General features: G+C 43.5%; 1 protein-coding gene across 8 annotated transcripts in view; it reads right to left on the minus strand.

Moving 5' to 3' along the window:
* The window catches only part of LOC140741038 (supervillin-like), a 249757-nt gene that overhangs the window by 158012 nt on the left and 69939 nt on the right, over positions 1-21806 (minus strand). For 5 of the 8 annotated variants that reach the window (XM_073070687.1, XM_073070686.1, XM_073070683.1 and 2 more), the window contains exon 1: positions 18771-18902. The exons of the other annotated variants lie outside the window; for them this stretch is intronic. The gene's annotated coding sequence lies outside the window, so the exon portion shown is untranslated. Of the gene's footprint in view, positions 1-18770; positions 18903-21806 lie in introns of those variants that run through there. 8 annotated transcript variants of the gene reach the window in all.

Raw genomic sequence — 21806 nt, forward strand, 5'->3', positions numbered from 1 at the left:
GGGAACAAGCTCCCACTACCTATTAAATGCTCCCAATGCCACACATCCCAAATAGCCTCTGACAACCAAGTCCAGCTCCTGGCCTTCACAGGTGGCTTAGCTACTAAGCTTGACAGAACTGTTTCTACTGACAGGAGAAAGGGCAAAGGCAGGTTACTGGCACCTTAAAACCAGTCACTCTGGGCAGATGGGGCTCATCAGCTGTGGTAGGCAGCTTACCTAGGAGAAAAAAAACCTCTGATTTCAAAGCTCTGCTGCCTTGTAGTTATACCCACTCATAGGAAAGGCTTTGGGAGTAGACCCCGAGCAAAAATCCTGAACTGGTGACCCTATGGCCGTCCTACATTGTGTTCAACATTCACTAGCAACTCCTGCTGGTGCCAAACTCTATCAGTCTCTGCCAGTCCTTTGGGTTCATCAGCTCTGTGGAGAGGAGGAGCCTGCTGCACGGGCAACAGCTTGCTGTAACGTATTGACTTCGATTGCTAGGACGCAACATCTGTGGTCAAGGCCAAGAGAAGGAGGTGGTTATCTCAACAATCAGATATGACATCAAAGTGGAAAGTGAGTCACCCAGCCTCAGGGATTTCATAGAGATAGATGGAGTTGATGTTCCTGGAACGGAGTTAGTGGCACAGACCAGTAAACAGTGGAGCTTCTCCAGCATTAGGTATCAGCTGAGGAGTCGGACAATTCAGAAACAGCCTTTGGGCACTCATCTTAGTTTTGAATTCTGGCACATCATCGACATTTAGAAAGGCATTAATCAATATCTGACTGTATAATACCTGACCTAGAGAGGAGAAGAAATCAACACTGAATTTGTCATAAATGCCAGGCAGCGGACCATCGTCAGCCCCACAACAACTTAAGTAGAAGGTAGAATAGCTTTCTGTTTCAGAATTTTAGCATTAAATTTCCCAGTTATCACAAACCCAGCTGTTTATGGACAGGCTAAAATTAGTATCACAATAGCATGATTGAAGAACCAGGAGAATTTTACAACTGATTTTATACTGTCCCACGTGAAGCTGCATCAAGGGGTTCATGGATAATAATCAGGACTGGGAACCTTGGCTGCCTTTTCTACTCACTTATTCAGGGATTTTTGAGCCCTATTATAAAATTACTGCCTAAGACCATGCAATTTAGCATAGAATTCACCATGAGATAGTCTGCTTTTTGTGGCCCATTTAATTAATAAAATCATTAGAGGAGATTTAGCATCCCTGATAGTGATTCTTCCATACCACGCAGGAAGGTCAGCTGGAATTTGTGCTGAAGTAGATCCAGAACCCACAAGCAGGAACCAAGCAGCAAGTGTCCTTTCACTAAACTCCAACTTGGTACAGAAGTTGAAACCCCACCCAAACTTGCAGATTCAGAAACCACTTCTTCACCTCCATTATCAGATTTTTGAACAGTCCAAGAACCCATGACTTCTACCTCATTATTCCATCTTTATTTTGTTTTGTAATTTATAGTCTGTGTACAATACTTCTGCCACAAAACAACAAAATTCACATCATACAAGTCAGTGATAATTAATCTGATTCACTGATACCAATGTTTTGCTCCTCTCATGTCTTGGCACATGTCTGCATCTGTTACTAATCATCACTATCAGCAATTAATGAGCCTGAAGACACACACTCAATGATTCAGGAACAGCTTCTTCACCTCTGCCATCACATTTCTGAAAGGACATTGAACACATGAACACTACAGCACTATTTTTTGCACTACTCACAGTATTTAATTTATCTTTAACATATGCATTTTTATATTACATATACACACACACACAGCAATGTACTGATGCCACAAAACAACAAATTTCATGACCTATGCCAGTGATATTAAACCTGATTCTGACTGAAGACTCCTGACCATAAGACATAGGAGCAGAATCAGGCCATCTGGCCCATCGATGGGCCTCCTCCTCAACCCCAGTTCCCAGCCTTCTCCCCTTAACCTTTGATGCCATGTTCAATCAAGAATCTATCAATCTCTGCCTTAAAAACACCCAAAGGCCTGGCCTCCACAGCTGCACGTGGCAACAAATTCCACAAATTCACCACCCTTTGGCTAAAGAAATTTCTCTGCATCTCTGTTTTGAAAGGGCGCCCCTCTATCCTGAGGCTGTGCCCTCTTGTCCAAGATTCTCCCACCATGGGAACCATCCTTTCCACATCTACTCTGTCCAGGCCTTTCAACATTCGAAAGTTTTCAATGAGATTCCACCCCCCCACAACCCATCCTTCTAAATTCCACCAAGTACAGGCCCAGAGCCAGCAAACGTTCCTCGTATGATAACCCTTTCATTCCTGGAATCATCCATGTGAACCTCCTCTGGACCCTCTCCAATGCCAGCACATCTTTTCTAAGATGAGGAGCCCAGAACTGTTCACAATACTCGAGGTGAGGCCTCAAAAGTGCCTTATAAAGCCTCAGTATCACATCCTTACAAACATGCTAAATGCTGATTCCTCAATCAAATTCATCAAAAGCAGTAATCCCAAACTAAAAAGCATAGATTCTGGCAATGTGACATAATGGTATAGAATGGTGGAAATAGGTAACAGGAGAGGCCTGTGAAGAAAAGTAGATAGTCATCATTTGAGGTTAATGGCATTATATCACAACTGATATTATGTCACCAAGTGAACTGCTAACTCTGGTTTTTCTCCCCACTGTTGCTGCCTAACTTGCTGAGTATTTCCAGTATGTTTTGCTCTGGTGTTGGTTGTCAGACATCCAGAGTGGTGCCACGGAGTTAACATTTCAGGCCCTTCATATGAAATGGGGAAAATATTAGAAAACAAGCACCTTTTAAACTGCAGAGGGGTGAATGTGACAGGGAATGTCAGTGATCGAGAGAAGACCAAGGAGATGTGGCAGAGATGAAAGTCTGCTGTTCAGCTGCTGGAGAAACAAAAAGGAGGAGGTATACTGTGTGTGCCAATCATAATGCCAGTTTAAACTGCACAGGAGAAAAGAGGAAGAAACAGCACTGGAACTGTGAAATATAAATCCAAAAACAAACTGATAACATTAGGTCAGGCAGCATTGGTGGAGTAAGAAAATACCATTAAACGGAAGGCTTGCTGACTCAGAAAGCTGAATTTGCTTCTCTGTCCCGACCTGCTGTGTATCCCCAGACTTCTCTGTTTTTTGAAGTTGATGAGCTTTTGGCTGAACTGACCCTTATCTAAGAAAGGATGTGCTGAAACTGGAGAGGGATCAAAGGAGTTTCACAAAAATGATTCCAGGATTGAAAGACTTGCCATATGATGTGCGTTTGATGGTTCTGGGCCTGTATTCACAGGAATTCAGAAGGATGAGGGGTGACCTGATTGAATCTGTCATATGGTGAAAGGCCTTGATAGAGTGGATGTGGAGATGGTGTTTCCTATGGTGGGGGAATCTAAGACCAGAGGACACAGCCTTAGAATAGAGAGGCATCCTTTTAGAATGGAGATGAGGAGGAATTTCTTTAGCCAGAGAGTGGAGAATCTGTGGAATTTGTTGCCACGGGCAGCTGTGGAGACCAAGTCTTTATGTATATTTAAGGCAGAGGTTGATAGATTCTTGATTACTCTGGGCATGAAGGGATACAGGGGGAAGTCAGGAGATTGGGGCTGAGAGGGAAATGGACCAGTCATAATGAAATGGTAGAGCAGATTCAATGGGCCAAATGGCCTAATTCTGCTGCTATATCTAATGGTCTTATGGACCAGTTCTGAAGCAAACCTAGTTACCTGAGATCATTCCCTGTGTTCCCTCAACTCTTCCCTGCCCCTTTCTGTTCATCTCAAACTATTTATATCTCAATATTTAAAAGTTCTAATGAAAGGCTATTGATTTGAAACATTTAACTGTTGATATTTGAAGAATTTTTTATTTACATTGCTATACATAAAAACTTGTATCTCAGCACATTTGGATATATTAAAAAAAAGAAAATCTGGAAATGATCAGCAGGTCAGGCAGCATCTGAGGTGAGAGGAACAGAAGTAGGATTTTAGGTCTTGATGCAGGATCTTGACCCAAGATGTTCAGCGTTCCTTTCCCTCCACAGACACTGCTGCCAGCAGCCCTCTGCCTCAGATTCTGGCATCTGCAGTCTCTGGTATCTCTGTCTAACATTCCGGTTCTGGCCTTTCATCAGAAATTATTTCCAGCGAGCTTTCATTGCCCTGTCATCATTACCACCTGTTTCATTCAGTCTCCCTTGGTCTTCTCTCGATCACTGACATTCTCTATGTCACATCCACCCCTTTGCAACTTAAAAGATTGTTGTTTCCTCATATTTTCCCAGCTCTCACGAAAGGTTATTGGCCTGAAGTGTTAACTCTGTGGCAACTCAAGCTGTCTGACAACTAACATCATAGCAGAAAATGCTGGAAGCTCTCAACAGGTCAGACAGCAACAGTGGGAAGAAACATATTGTTAATTGTTCATTTGATGATATGACATCATCTCTAGTGGAAGGCAATCAAACTGAACTGATAACCATCCATTTTTCTTAACAGGGACCGCCTGATTTCCAGCATGTGTACTTTGCTTTTGGATATCTCACACTTAAGTCAAGTCACTTTCTATTGTCATTTCAACCATAACTGCTGGTACAGTACACAGTAAAAATGAGACAATGCTTTTCAGGACCATGGTGCTACATGAAACAGTACAAGAACTACAGTGAACTATGTGAAAACAACACAGAAAAAAAAACTACACTAGACTACAGACTCCTTCTCCCCCTCAGCAAAGTCATTCAAACTTCCGAGAGTGCACATCTCACACAACTTCTCACGGTCCTAGAACACATCCCACACAATCAGAAAAGCTCACAAACACCTCTGAGGTTGAAGAAAGGTGGATTATGCACATCTACTGTATACTCATGTCATTTTACAGATGAGCAGTAGACAGCATCCTGACAAGCTGCATCACTGCGTGGTATGGAAACTGCACTGTGGCCAACAGGAAGGCGCTACAATGGGTAGTCAAAACCGCCCAACGTGTCACCGGCCATCAAGGTGCTGGATAAGAGCCAGTAACATCATGAAGGATCCCAGCCACCCTGCTCATGGACTGCTTATCCCACTCCCATCAGGGAGGAGGCTATGTAGCATCCACGCTAGGACCACCAGATGTAAAAACAGTTACTTTCCCCAAGCTTAAAGGCTGATCAACACCTCCACCCACTAACCCACCCCTTTACACCCCCAACTACCATTACTTAATCATTTCCTGGTCAAGGTATGAAGGGATACAGGGAGAAAGCAGGAGATAGGGGCTGACAGGAGTAATGGACCAGCCATGATGAATGGTAGCATCAACTTAGTGGTCCAAATAGTCCTGTATCTTATGGTCATCTATACAGATCTTCTGTGCCTGACATCACTTTATGGACAAACAATCAATCTATGTATATAAGCAATCTTATATATTTATTGTTGTTTTTATTATTGTGTTTTTGCCCTATTATGTTTCTTTTGCATGCAGACTTGGATCCAGAGTAACCATTATTTTGTTCTCCTTTACACTTGTGTACTGAAAATGACATTAAACTATCTTGAATTGTGAATGTAAGCAACCAGTTCCTGCAGGACTCCACTAGTCACAGCCTGCCATCCCAACATTGACTGGTTTAATCTTACTCATTGCTTCCTAACAACTGTTACTCATTGTTAGCCGTCTTCAGTCCACATTGATGTATTATCGCTTAACACTTGGCACCAACATCTTACATGACTCTTTATCAAACTACTTTCTGAAACCTTAAACGTTCCACGTCTACAGGTTTCCTCTTATCTACAATGTTAAATTTGTCAGACAGTATTGCTCCTCCAGAAAAATTATGCTGGCTCTGCAGAAATACAATTCCTGTCCTAGGGTCCTGTCAGTACATCCTTAAGCAATTGAATGAAACTGTTTCCCCCTAATTCTGACCTCAGACAAATTAGACTCAAGTTCCGTGTTCTTTTACCACAATATCTTAAGCAAAAATTTGGAATGGATGCATCTCTTGACAACAGTAACTCTTATGACTCAGTGCAATAAAACTTAAACTAAGAAGTTCTGAGAATTATGAATCTAGAGTGTTGCAACAGATAACGGATGTTACATACAATTCAAAAGAGTAAATGCATCGATTTTCACTCTTAACAGAGAAAAATTGAACAAACGTTCACTGTCAAAATAAAAACCACCAAAGCACTGAAGTGAAGGTCATCAACACTGCTCCTGCTGGATGACTCTATGTAGTGCTCATGTCCTGACGATGGTCACTGCTGTTCCAGTAGTTAACCCCACTGTGTGCTCACATCTGAGTTTCATAGACTTGGAGAATGCAGAAGAACTGTAGCCCATATAGCAAAAATGAAGGTCCTTATAGGTCCCAAATTATAAGGAAAGATTGAATAAGTTAGGACTGTATTAGAAACATAGAAACAGAAAACCTACAGCACAATACAGGCCCTTCGGCCCACAACGCTGTGCCGAAGATGTACTTACTTTGGAAATTACCGAGGGTTACCCATAGCCCTCTATTTTTCTAAGCTCCATGTACCTGTCCAGGAGTCTCTTAAAAGACACTATTGTATCCGCCTCCACCACCATCGCCGGCAGCCTATTCCATGCACTCACCACTCTCTGCATAAAAACTTACCCCTGGCATCTCCTCTGTACCTACCTCTAAGTGCCTTAAAAATGTACCCTCTCATGTTACCCATTTCAGCCCTGGGAAAAAGCCTCTGACTATCCACACGATCAATGCCTCTCATCATCTTATACACCTCTATCAGGTCACCTCTCATCCTTCATCGCTCTAAGGAGAGAAGGCCAAGTTCACTCAAACTATTCTCATAAGGCATGCTCCCCATTCCAGGCAACATCCTTGTAAATCTCCTCTGCACCCTTTCTATAGTTTCCACATCCTTCCTGTAGCGAGGTGACCAGAACTGAGCACAGTACTCCAAGTGCAGCCTGACCAGGGTCCTATATAGCTGTAACATTACCTCTTGGCTCCTAAATTCAATTCCACGATTGATGAAGGCCAATACATCGTATGCCTTCTTAACCATAGAGTCAACCTGCGCAGCAGCTTTGTGTGTCCTGTGGATTTGGACCACAAGATCCCTCTGATCCTCCACACTGCCAAGAGTCTTAACATTAATACTATATTCTGCCATCATATTTGACCTACCAAAATGAACCACCTCACACTTACCTGGGTTGAACTCCATCTGCCACTTCTCAGCCCAGTTTTGCATCCTATCAATGTCCCGCTGTAACCTCTGACAGCCCTCCACACTATCCACAACACCCCTGATCTTTGTGTCATCAACAAATTTACTAACCCAACCCTCCACTTCCTCATCCAGGTCATTTATAAAAATCACAAAGAGTAAGGGTCCCAGAACAGATCCCCGAGGCACACCACTGGTGACCGACCTCCATGCACAATATGACCCATCTACAACCACTCTTTGCCTTCTGTGGGCAAGCCAATTCTGGATTCACCAAGCAAGGTCCCCTTGGATCCCATGCCTCCTTACTTTCTCAATAAGCCTTGCATGGGTACCTTATCAAATGCCTTGCTGAAATCCATATACACTAGATCTACTTCTCTTCCTTCATCAATGTGTTTAGTCACATGCTCAGAAAATTCAATCAGGCTCGTAAGGCATGACCTGTGTTTGACAAAACCATGTTGACTACTCCAAATCATATTATGCCTCTCCAAATGTTCAGAAATCCTGCCTCTCAGGATCTTCTCCATCAAATTAGCAACCACCAAAGTAAGACTCACTGGTCTATAATTTCTTAGGCTATCTCTACTCCCTTTCTTGAATAAGGGGACAACATCTGCAACCCTCCAATCCTCTGGAACCTCTCCCATCCCCATTGATGATGTAAAGATCATTGCCAGAAGCTCAGCAATCTCCTCCCTTGCTTCCCACAGTAGCCTGGGGTATAACTTGTCCGGTCTCATTGACTTATCCAACTTGATGCTTTCCAAAAGCTCCAGCACATCCTCTTTCTTAATGTCTATATGCTCAAGCTTTTCAGTCCACTGAAAATCATCCCTACAATCGTCAAGGTCCTTTTCCGTAGTGAATACTGAAGTAAAGTATTCATTAAGTACCTCTGCTATTTCCTCTGGTTCCATGCAACTTTTCCACTGTCACACTTGATTGGTCCTGTTCTCTCACGTCTTATCCTTTTGCTCTTCACATACCTGTAGAATGCCTTGGGTTTTCCTTAATCCTTCTCACTAAGGCCTTTTCATGGCCCCTTCTGGCCCTCCTAATTTCATTCTTAAGCTCCTTCCTGCTAGCCTTATAATCTTCTAGATCTCCATCATTAGCTAGTGTTTTGAAACTTTTGTAAGCTTTTCTTTTCTTCTTGAATAGATTTTCAACAGCATTTGTACACCATGGTTCCTGTACCCTACCATCCTTTCCGTCTCATTGGAATGTATATATGCAGAACTCCATGCAAATATCCCGAGCATTTGCCACATTTCTGCCGTATATTTCCTTGAGAACATCTGTTCCCAACTTATGTTTCCAAGTTCCTGCCTGATAGCCTCATATTTCCCCTTACTCCAATTAAACACTTTCCTAACTTGTCTGCTCTTATTCCTCTCCAATGCTAAGGTAAAGGAGATAGAATTGTGATCACTATCTCCAAAATGCTCTCCCACTGAGAGATCTGACATCTGTCTAGGTTCATTTCCCAACACCAGGTCAAGTACAGCCTCTCCTCTTGTAGGCTTATCTACATATTGTGTCAGGAAACCTTCCTGAACACACCTAACTAACTCCATCCCATCTGAACCCCTTGCTCTGGGGAGTTGCCAAATAATACTGGGGAAATTAAAATCTCCCATTATTCTTTAAATCTTAGCAGATTAAGAAGAGATTTAACAGAGGTATACAGAATTATGAGGGGTACAGATAGGGTAAATGCAAGCAGGCTTTTCCCACTGAGGTTGGGTGGGACTACAACCAGAGGTCAATAGTTAAGGGTGAAATGTGAGAAGTTTAAGGGGAACATCAGAGTAAACTTCTTCACTCATAGGGTCATGAGAATGTGGAATGATCTGCTAGTGCAAGTGGTCCATGCGAGCTTGATTTCAATGTTTAAGGAAGTTTGGATATGTACATAGATATTAGAGATATGGAGGACTATGGTCCCAGTGCAAGTTGATGGGAGTAGGCAGTTTAAATGATTTCTGCATGGACTAGATGGGCTGAAGGGCCTCTTTCAATGCCACACTTCCCTATGACTCTATGTAGTGCTCGTGTCCTGACGATGGCCGCTGGTGTTCCAGTAGTTAAGCCCACTGTGTGCTCACATCTGAGTTTCATAGACTTGCAGTATGCAGGAGGACTGTCTGCAGCCCATAAAGCAAAAATGTCTTAAAGTAACAGCAATTTGAGATCATTGTAAACGAACAAGAACCTTGATTCAACTTTGCCCATTGGGAATGGAATTCCTCTTGGGCTACAGAAATAAAAGCAGCAGTAATAAATCAGCTGCCTTTTTAACACTGGCCTGTTTCTCTTTTGTGTCAATATTTAATGGAAAGGAACGTCAGGCAAGATGTAATACATATCGGCTTTGTGGTACAGCTAGTAGAGTTGCTGCGTGTGCAACACAGGGACCAAGGTTTGATCCGCTGTCTGTGTGCATTCTCTTCCTGTGGCTCCAGTTTCCACCTAAATTCTAAACTCATGCCACTTGGTGGTTAATTGTTCTTAATTGTAAACTGTAAGTTGTTCCTAGCACATAGGTGTTTAGTGGAATCTGTGGTGGTTTGGGGTGGGGGTGGGGGGGGGGGGAGGTGTGTAGTTGATGAGAATGTGGAGAAAATAAAAATGGGATTAATGCAGCATTAGTGTAAATGGGTGGTTAATGATGAGTGAAGACTCGGTGGGGCAAGCGGCCTGTTACTTCACTATCTCTCAATGACCCCACATAACCAAATCACTGATGATTTTGCCACATGATACTTGACCAATTTCACCCTGATGAAGTCACACCTGAACTCAAGATGCTGTTGAATAGATAATGTTAATGAAATTTCTATAATGCTTCCTGGGTTATAGCAGTGGATGGCACCTGTAATTCACTAATGTATAACCATGTCTCAGGCTTAGATTAATGATCTGAGGAAGTGAGTTTAAATCCTATCATGGCAGGTGGGATATTTAAATCCAATTAATAAAGTAGATTCATGGATAGGAAAGGTTTAGAGGGATCTGGGCCAGGTGCAGGCGAATGGAACTAGCACTGGAAGGCACCTTGACCAGTCTGGATGAGTGAGAGGAAGGACCTGCTTCTGTCATATATAACTCTATGAACCACAACTGCATCGGAATTTTGCAACAATCTATTTGATTTCCCACTGGGAAAGAAACTAGAATTCTTAGCTATATTGGTCAAAAGGAAATTGTAGTCCACAACAGCATACTTAACTCTTAATTGTCTTCTGAAAAAAAAATCCATTCAGTTAAAAGCTAATAAAAATGAAGAATTACTTCTCCCTTGCTAGTGATGCTCACATCTCATGAAAGAGTGAAGCAAAGACAACAAGCTCCTGCATCCCAAGACCAGCTCTTTCCAGACCTCAAGAGTGAGCATTGGATAGCCAGCAAATAACATTGCATCTTCCTAAGCATTCTCCACCGGGCTCAGCCAGGGAAGGTTTGAGGAAAAACACAGAGGCAATTTTAACATCAGTCTCCCAGAATTTAAGCTTCCCTGGAAGCCCATCAGCAGGGCATTATCTCAATAGCTACAATGCAAATACTATCTGGAAAAGGAATAATGCCTTTGTTTCTGTAATATTTTAAGAACCTCAAGCTATCTCAAAGCACTTCATGGCCATCAGTATCTATGAAAGTCACAGTTGTAATACCAGGATTTACAAATTATTGCTGTAATGCCGGTGACTCCTTGGGATTTGTATCTTTGATTTACACACAAACAGCTCTTTTTTGCTAAAACATATCATAATCCACTTCCCATTCAAAGGAACACCCATAATGCATTTTGCACAGCCACTTCAATTTGTACATTTTATTTGTTGAAATATTTTCCAACAATGCATCCTTGTTGTTACACTGTTTGTGGAACCCATAGCCAAGTTGTGCACAGCGAGATCCCACAAAACAGCAACAAAGCAAGAAGCACTCAGCACAGAGCGGCAGAGCAAAATGAATTGCTGCCTCATAACTCCAATGACCTCTGGCACTATCCGTGTGGAGCTTTCATGTTCTCCCGGTGACCGTCTGGGTTTCTTCCCACAATCCACAGCTGTGGAGCTGGATCGGTTAATGAGCTGCTGTAAATTGCCTTCAGTATGTAGAAGGTGAGTGTAGAATCTGGTGCAGTAGGGAGTTTACTTGAATATGATAAGAATAAAATGGGACAAATGTAGGATTGGTGTAAATTGGTGTTTGATAATTGGTGCAGACGCAATGGGCCCGTTTCTTTGTTGTATCTGTGAGCTGTCTAGGTTACATAGCACTAATGCTGCCTGGATGGTCTGTGATCCATCCTCCTAGGTTTGTCATCTCCATCACAAACTCTCAGTGGCCAATAGCCGCTTTAGGAGGTACACCTGTGCGCTAGTGCAAATATCTAATCAGTCCATCATGTAGCAGTGACTCAATGCATAAAAGTATGCAGACGTGGTCAAGAGGTTCAGTTGTTGATCAGACCAAACATCAAAATGATAAAGAAGTGTGATCCAAGTGACTTTGACCGTGGAATGATGGTTGGTGCCAAATGGGGTGATTTGAGGAAAAAACAGAAAATGGTGCGAAAAACAAAAAAAAAACGTCCAGTGAGTGGCAGTTCTGTGGGCAAAAATGTCTTGTTAATGACAGAGTTGAGAGGAGAATGGCCGGATTAGTTCAAGCTGACAGGAAGGTGACAGTAACTCAAATAACCACAAGTTACAACAGTAGTTGCATCTCTGAATGCAGAACACATTGAACCTTGAAGTGGATGGGCTATAAAGATACACTTAGTGACCACTTTAATAGGTACAGGAGGTGCATGCACTGAAAAAGACTTTTCATGAAGGTACTCCAGTTATCTTCTTTTCTCCTTAATTGGGTCTTTCACTCTGCCAGAGCTGATTAGGCTCTTCATCTCCAGAGTGCCCTTCTATTTCCTTTCCATTACTCTCACACACTCAATTCCTGGTCAGAGGAAGGGTAGGGTTTCTCCCATTCATACCTTCCACCTCATCAATCTCCATCTCATTTAGTTAATAATTCTCCATAATTTCCACCACATTTAACTTAGTCCCTTACCCTCTTCTTTCACTATTCCAAAAAAACTGTTCTCTCCATACTCCTTGGTCCACACTTCCACTTCTACTAACCATACTTCTTCTCTTCTTCATTTCCCACTTCTGGGCACCCAAACACTCCTTCCAGGTGAAGCAGCAATACACTTGCACTTATAATTCAGCATGTTGCATTTGGTACTCACAACGTGATCTCATCCACAACAGAAAGACAAAATTCAGATTAGCTGATGTTTTTGCAGGGTATCCCTGTGTGATCAGCAGGGGTGACCCTTAGCTTCCTGTCATTTGGCACTTCAATTCTTCATCTAGTTCCACTCCAATTTCCTTCTTTACTCCAATGTAAACTCAAGGAACACTACTTCATCTTTTGTCCAGGTATTATGTAGACATATGGACAACAACAAAGTTAATAATTTCCTTTCCTCCGCAGGTTATGAACACCTGACTTATGGATACCCCATATGTACAAATATTTGGGATGGATTTGCCAGCTGCTGTAGGCCTTCAGGCATCTTCTGCTGGTGGGAATGCGGCATTTGGGTAGTGTGGTGGTTAGCATGATGCTATTACAGCACAGGACATTGGAGTTCAGAGTTTAATTCCAACGTCAGATGTTGTAATCTTGCAATTGTCTGCAACCTATTTGTCAATCTCTACCTCCCTGCACAAATGTGGCTGTACCTCTGTTTCAATTCATGTCACTTTTTTCCTTCAGCCTCGATCTACTTGAATTGTTACTTTGACACATTGGTCGATCACCAACATTCTCTCCGTTCTCTCCACCCTTTCCCCTCTCTGCAACTTAAAAATCCGTTTCTTCTCATTTTGCTAGTTCTTGACACAAAACATTGCTTCCGTTTCTCTCCCTGTAGGCACTGACCGACTGCCTGTGCACTTTCCATATTTTCTGTTTTTTGAATTTCCAGCATCTGCAGATTTTCACAGCAGACTATGGTCAAATTGACTACTTTAGGGATAGTTGATGAGTGTAAGTGCTGTGTAACCTTTGCCTTTCTTCAGAGTATCTATCAAGCTTTCACCGAAGCATAACTGACATTTAACATGCCTTGTCCATCACCATTACCAGCAGCGTTAGACCGTTGCTGCACGTAACCTCAACACTTTGCACAAAATTCATCACTGAGCTATGGAATGATTTCATAATTTCACCACTTCATGCAGCTATTTATTTATTGAGGTACAGTACAGAACAGGCTCTTTCAGCCCTTTGAACCATACCGTCCAACAACCCCCAATTTAACACTAGCCTAATTACAGGATAATTTACAATAACCAATTAACCTACCAACTTGTACGTCTTTGGACTGCGGGAGGAAACCGGAGCACCCAGAGACAACCCATGTGTTCCACAGGGAGGATGCTGGGATTGAATTCTGAACTCTGATGCCGAGTCGTAATAGTGTCGCTGTACCTGCTATGCTACTGTGGCGCCAGAGGTAGAGTCAAGGGGAACAGTGTAATAAATGGCACAAACTCAGCTGTGCAACATATATTTCTTGCAAAATAACAAACAGAAGGGAGTAATTACTAGCATGTAACCTAATGTCAGAATTCACCTGACATTTATAATCTGGTACAGCTTTATTCAGGCCTCTCATGATGTCACTTGAGCCACGTTAATGACATTATAGTCTTGAATATATTATTTGCTAATCATTTCTCTAGAGTAGACTTTGCCACTGGAGTCTCTTTTCCACTAATCTTCTCCTGTTATTCAGATTAATTTTTGATGGGCTGTGGTCACACAGATGTTGGTCACCTCCTGGTTCCTTAACCCAAAGGTTACTAGTCATGTGGCAGCCTTGGCAGTGAGGTTCAGGATGATATTCAACCACAGTGGGAATCTCTTTACCTGGCTTTAATGGCTCCTTACCCAGCAAGTTACTGAACAGCCTCAGGAATGGCAAATGGTTTTCTCTATTTTTTCTTCAGCCCAGGGAGTGTTGAGGAAGACCATAGAATTCTGCCCCATCCTGAGAAAAATTGATGGTTCATTAGGATTGGTGGGGGGTGGAGATAAGTCTCTATTAAAGGGCACTCCTGCCCTCCACTAGTCTATAGGTCACCCTTGGGGAAGGTGCAACACCTGCTTAGCCCCACAACGATGGTCACAAGTCCTGGTTATGTGACCACTGACACCAGGCAGACAATCACTGAAGGGTAAACCACTTCTGTAGAAAAATTTGCCAAGAACAATCATGATCACTGACGTCATATGACATGGCACATAAAAAACGAACGATTGGGATTAAATGTGGAGTGAAATTAAGTGTCTCACAGACAGGGCAGAGGAGCAGCCATTGAAACTCCACAGCCAGTGGCTGATTCAGCTTCCTCCGTGACACACATCACTTAAATCAACCTGGGATGTTTCTGGTATAGCCATTGACTGTATTAACTCAGCTCATCACAGGGACAGTCCCAGCAATACGTTATGACAAGTGACACGACCAAAGTCTGACCATGACAAATATGAATAACACTGGCAACTTTGGTTTATTATTGCCACCCGTACAGTGAAAAACTTTTGTCTGCATGCCATTCAGGTAGGTCATGTCATACATCCAGGTAGTTAGAAAAGAGTTGTTGCAGTTACAGAGAAAATACAGGTAAACAAATAGGATCAAAGAGCCAAACGCTAGAGCAACACACACAAAATGCTGGAGGAACTCAGCTGGCCAGGCATGGAAAAGAGAAAACAGTTGATATTTCGGGGCAAGACCCTTCATCAAGTTGATTTGTTAAAGAGATATAGGGCTGGAAAAGGGGGAATCTGATAGGAGAGGACAGAAGACCATGGAAGAAATGGAAGGGGAAGAGCACTAGAGGGAGGTGGGCAGGTAAATAGATAAGGTGAGAGAGGGAAACAAGAATGGAGAATGGTGGGGGGGGAGGGGTGGCAATTACCGGAAGTTCAAGAAATCATGTTCATGCCATCAGGTTGGAGGCTACACAGACTTAATATAACTTGTTGCTCCTCCAGTCTGAGTGTGGCCTCATCGTGACAGTAGGGGAGGCCATGGACTGACATGTTGGAATGGGAGTAGGAAGTAGAACTAAAATGGGTGGCCACTGGGAGATCCTGCTTTTTCTGGCTTGGCGAAGTGGTCTCCCAATGTACATCCGGTCTCACCAATATACAGGAGGTTACACCGGACACAATAGAGTACCACAACAGATTCACAGGTGAAGTGTCACCTCACCTGGAAGGACTGTTTAGATCCCTGAATGGTAGTGAGGGAGAAGGTGTAGGGGCAGGTGTAGCACCTGTTCCGCTTTCAAGGATGAGTACCAGGAGGGAGATCAGTGAGGGTGAACAAGGGAGTCATGTAGAAAGCTATCCCAGTGGAAAGCAGGAGGTGGGAAAGATGTGCTTGATGGTGGGATCCCGTTGGAGACGGCGGAGGTTCTAGAGAATTATGTGCTGGATGCGGAGGCTGGTGGCTTGGTAGCTGAGGACAAGCGGAACCCTATCCCTGTTGTGCTGGGAGGATGGGACAAAAGCAGACGTGTGTGAAATGGAAGAGATGTGGTTGGGAGCAGCATTGATGGTGGAGGAATGGAAGCCCTTTTCTTTGAAAAAGAAATCTTCGTTCTCGATTGAAAAGCCTCATCCTGAGAGCAGATGCAGCGAAGACGGAGGAACTGAGAGAAGGAAATGGCGTTTTAAGAGGTATAGTTTCCGAAGATGGAGACACTGAGATCGAGAAAGGGGAAGGAGGTGTTGGAAATGGACCAGGTAAATTTGAGGGCAAGGTGGAAGTTGGAGGCAAAGTCGATCAGCTCCGCATGGGCGCAGGAAGCAGTACCAATGCAGTCGTAGATGTAGCGTAGGACAAGTGGGGGACAGACACCAGTGTAGGCTTGGAACATGGACTGTTCCTCGTAGCCGACAAACAGGCAGGCATAGCTTGGACCCAAGCGAGTGCCCATGGTTACATGTTTTGTTTGAAGGAAGTGGGAGGAGACGAAGGAGAAATTGAGAGGGAGGAGAGTTCTGGGTAAGGGGAACTGGTTGGGTCTGGTGTCCAGAAGGAAATGAAGAGCTTTAAAGCCTTCCTAGTGGGGGAACGGAGGCGAATAGGGACTAGACGTTTATAGTGTAAATGAGACAATCGGGGCCAGGGGCCTTGAAGTCATTGAAAAGATCGACAGCGTGTGAAATGTCACGGAACTATGTAGAAGGAACTGAACTAGGGGGGATAAAATAGAGTCGAGGAATGCAGATACAAGTTCGGTGGGGTAGGAACGAGCAGAAACAATAGATCTATCTGGACAGGCAGTCTTGTGGATCTTGGAAGAAGGGAGAAATGGGAGGTGCGGGCTGAGTGAATTAAGAGGTTGCTGACAGTGGAGGGGAGATCCCCAGATTTGATAAGGTTGGCGATGGTGTGGGAGACATTGGCCTGGTGCTCCTTAGTGGGTGGTGCCTGACAGCTGTCGCCCGGTCTCAGTAAGGTAGAGGTCAGTCCGCCAAACTACTATAGCACCCTCCTAATCTGTGGGTTTGATAGTGAGGTTAGGATTAGTGCGGAAAGAGTGGAAAGAATCGCGTTCAGAAGGAGTGAGGTTAGAATCTGAATCAAATGGTCCTATTGAGGTTGATTGGGAGATCTGGAATTCATCCTTAGCTTATGAAAGATCCCTTTAAGAGTCTTTAAATAGGGGATAGAAACAGTCCTCAAATCTGCTGTTATCTGCTTTAGAGCTTTTGTATCTTCTGTGCTATGGGAGGGGTGCAGGGGTTCCCAAACTGGGGTCTACAGCACCCCCTCCCCCATGGTTAATGGTAAGGTTTCAAGGTTTCATAAATAAAAGGTTGGGAACCCCTGGTAGGAAAGCATCCTTGATGATTTGGCTGCTTTACCAGTGCTTAGGGAAGTGTAGACCAAGTCAATGGAGAGGAGGCTGGTTTGCCGATCGACAGCGATGTGTTCACAACTCAGCACCTTTTGCGCTCTTGCGCAGAGCAGTTGCCATACCACGTGGTGATGCACCTGGATAGTACTCTTTCTATAGTGAAATGACTACAAGTAGTTAGCGCAGAGCAAGGTCTCTACCACCAGAGCGTTCCTGGTTTCATATATTCCTGGTCTTCACTCTTAATTTGACCTGAACCTGCAGCTGCCCAGTGATGCATCATCAATAACTCTCGGAGACAGGAGGTGAACGATAGGCTTTTATTAGCTGCAAGAGACCACCACACAACATCCTGGAGACTGAGGGAGGAGCAGTGCCTCCAATCGCCTTTATACAGGGGTCTGTGGGAGGGGCCACAGGAGCAGTCAGCAGAGGGGCGTGTCCAGACAGGTATACGTAGTTCACCACACCCAGTATCACGGAACTGGAGAGAAGGTGATTTGCCGCCGTGATGCGGAGTGCACTTGTCTCGGTATCAATGAACAACAGCGTTGCACCCGAGGAAATCTATCATGTACACAGTTTAGGAATTTCAAATTTCTTTAAACAAAACCCAGTGTCACTGAAAGTGGTCACGAGCAACAATTACTGCAACAACAGAGTTAGTGACCAGTCTCACACCAGGAGGCCCTTTAACCCCTACTTCGTGGCCCTCCAACTTGGCGCAAGTTCAAAGTAAATTTATCAAAGTATATTTGTCACAATGTACAACCCTGAGATTCATTTTCTTGCAGGCATACACAGCAAAAACAAGAAACAAAAAATAGAATCAATGAAAGATGCCACACTCCACACTGAGAAATACACAGCTGGGAACAGCGTTTCTGGCACCTTCACGGCGTGGAGAGTACCAGACCTTGAAGGAGGAACACTTGGCATCTGGTCCCACCGCGGACATACACAAAGCGCATCTCGAGATCACATTCCCCCCACCCCCTCCTTTGCTACGGTAATTTTTGCTGAGCTGACCGTATTTCTTAAATTACTGTCAGCGTTCTGTCACCTTGACTCACTGCACTCAGTTCCCCGTCGAGTTGTTAGCAACCAGCCAGATGTATTAAATAACAAAATACGGCAACACGAGATTAACTCAGAAACAAAATATGAGTGTAAACGTACCAAATGGATTGAATGGTAATAAATACGATTCAGAAGTAAGGGTAAACATTTTATGGATAAATTTAGAGCAACCGGTTTCAGCCAATAAACTCAACTAAAACTTCAAAGTTAACACATTACAAAATCAAGTCATTATAATGCAGGCTGTTTTAGGAATATATAAACACTTTCCTCTAACGTAGGATTCAGTCGTGAAGTTGTTTCAAATCCCTGAGAAGCTGCAGGGTATTTCGAGACATCATATAACATGTAGGTTTGGACAGCCCTGAACTGTCCGCGTTCGGTTACACTGTTATAGGGCTGTAATTTAGGCGACGGTAAACCTTCATACAGGAACCCGGTACACTTAAGAGAAGTTGAACCGACTCACAGTCTGGTGGCCGCTGTGATTTCAGTCAACGGAGGTTTCTTTTCGCTGTGTGCAGACTCATCCACCTGGGGGAACGGGGTGACGCCTTGAACAGTGCGCCCGAAGCCTCGGCTCGCTCGGGTCGTTTCACCAGCTCCTCCCCCGCAAGCGCTTTGGACTCTCCTCCCTCTGTTAACAGGACACCTCTGCATTAACTCTCCGAGCGCCGACCAGGCAAACACAAGTCATGAAACCCAGCACCCTTCCTGTTCCTTTCAAAGCAGAAACACGCACATACCGAGCAGCGGCAGGAGGTTTCGCAATTGTCAGTTCAGGAAAGGTGGCACCTAGCGAGAATGTGATCAAACGGGTTTTCCCCACAGTCTATTAGATCTGTTCACAGAAAGTCTAAACGCACCGACGACTCCTTTCCTCATTACATTATCTCTGTTGTTTAATGCTCAGCTGTATCACATTCATTTTTAGAAAGCTCTGAGCTCTGCGTAGTATGAAGGTTTATTTTCTCCATACTGGATTTTCCCAAACGTCTGTGGACTTTGTACTGTGGGTGGGAAGGGCCGGGAATGAAACTGCAAGAACTTGAACTTTCTTTCAGAGCGCCATTGATTCACAGGACACAGTTGTGTTTCAGAGAACCATACCTCGCACTTAAATACAATTGAAACACTGCACTCTCACAATCAGACTTTTATCACAGTCATCCTTAACAACCTGGCGCAAACACTCAGCTGGGTTACCGGCACCTTGAATCCGAAGTCGACAAGTGTTCTTTATTGGCGCAAGCTTCTAATTCAATTAAGCACATGCATCATATTTTGGAGTGGTGTTTAGAAGTTTCAAAGGAGAGATTGGATGGCTTTATTTGAGAAGTGGTATAGGGTGCACTGCTGGTACCCCTAGATCCCTATGGGGCAGCGGATCTCGCCATTTACACCCCTTCCCACACACACACGATTCCTCCCCATGTCCTCCCACAGACGCTGTTCGACCTGCTGAGTTCCTCCCGCAGACTGCAGCATCTGTCTCCGTTTATTTTCATCTTTCACTGTGCTATGTTATAACTTAGGTGAGATATTAACCAAATTTTACAGAATAACTTCAATAACCCAGGGTACAATATACTAAAGAGCACAGGAGTTCCCTCTACCGTAGGCAAAATGAGGTCTCTGACTTGAAACACTTTTGTTTTTTTTTAAATTTCAGGTTTCTTTCAGCTTTGTTGTTTAATTAATGATGACTAAGATAATTGAATGGGAAACCAGAGAGTAAACCGGATGTAGAGAAAGACGGCATTGTCAGTGGTGTAGATAGAAACATCAACATTGAGCGAATGAAGAAAACCGTGACCGTGAAGGCAAATAGCAAGTCACCTTTTTAGGATATAGAAGGGAAAGAAGAGTGTGTTCTGGGTAGTGAAAGAGGTTCATGTACACAAATGATAACATTATTAATGGAACACTTAGTCACAAATCATTGAGCTGTTGCAGAAAATAATCAAAATAAGCTGCTGAAATTTGGCCATTATATTGAAAACTTGTGTCATCATTGAAATGTTCCCATAGCCAATGATCTCACTTTAAGGACTCTTTATCTCATGTTCTCATTATTTATTGCCATTTATTTATATTTGCATTTGCACATTTTGTTGCCTTCTGCACTCTGGTTGATCTTTCATTGATCCTGTTATGATTACTATTCTATAGATTTGCTGAGTGTGCCCACAGGAAAATGAATCTCAGGGCTGTATATGGTGACATATTTGTACTTGGATAACAAATTTGACTTTGACTTGAATTTAAGAAGGCAGAGGTTCAGCCACTGTAAGGAAATATAAAGGAGGCTTGACACAAAAGCAGAGCGGTGGAGGTGATTTAGCAGTAAATGATATTTCACTAATAAACTAAAAATAACAAGCTACAAGGGGCCACAAAACAAGAGAGAACAGATTCTAAACTCACAGGTAATAAGGTAACTGAAGGCTAGGAACAACAGGTTGAGGCTGGCTCCTTCAATGGGGAAATAGGGACTGTGGCTGAGAGTTGGGGTGTTGAATTGGAAATGAGTGGCAGGTGACTCTTGTTAGCAGGTTAGAGACTGCCAGGAGCCTGTATGTGTGAGCCTGACAGCCAAAGTGGCTAGACCAGAGGAGTGGAGACCTGTGGGCTACACTTAGCTACACACTTGTCAGCTTGAGTAGCTGAGAATGAGATTGAGTTGGACTGGGTGTGGTGGGACAGAGCCTCGGTCTGTGGGTGAGGCTTGGACAGAGGATTTGGTGGCATTCCACTCATACTATTGTTCTTATGGACTGATATTTCAGATTCTATCTTTATGTTACCTCAACCACAACGCTCCAGCCACCACCCCCTGCCCAAAGAAGGCACCACTGTCACACTTATGAGCAGTCCTCCGTACATGGGAACATAAGAAATAGAAGCCATCTGGCACTTCAAGGTTGCTGCACCATTCATAAAGATCATTAAATTTCTACAGATGTAACCGTGATGACTGGTTGCATTATGATCTGGCATGCAAAAAGCTGCTGGACTCTGCCTACTACATCACGGGCCCACCCCTTCTCACCATCGATAGTCAGGTGCTACCTCAAGAAGACAACATCTACAGGTACTATCAAGGATCCTCACCTTCTGGGCCATGCCATCTTCTCTCAGTTTCTCAGCTTCCTTCAGGCAGGAGGCAATGAAGTCTGAAGTTCCACACAACCAGGTTCAAGAATATCTACTTCCCTTCAACCATTCAATTCTGGAGCTAACTGGCACAGCCCTAATCACTACCTCAGTAGAACAACACCATGACCACTTTGTACCACAATTGAATTTGTATTTTATTTTTGTTCAAATTGTATTCTTACTTGTAAAAGTTGTGTAGACAGTAAATTGTTGAATTTAATTTAAGTGCTGCTTATCTAATGTTATGTGCAAGGTATTCTGTTGGAAATAAGTTTTTCTTGTGTATACGTCTACTAGAGCACATGACAATATACTCATTTTTTTCTTTGACCTTGATCTTCTACTA

Source organism: Hemitrygon akajei, chromosome 18 (assembly GCF_048418815.1).
Source record: "Hemitrygon akajei chromosome 18, sHemAka1.3, whole genome shotgun sequence".
Classification (NCBI taxonomy): Eukaryota; Metazoa; Chordata; class Chondrichthyes; order Myliobatiformes; family Dasyatidae; genus Hemitrygon; species Hemitrygon akajei.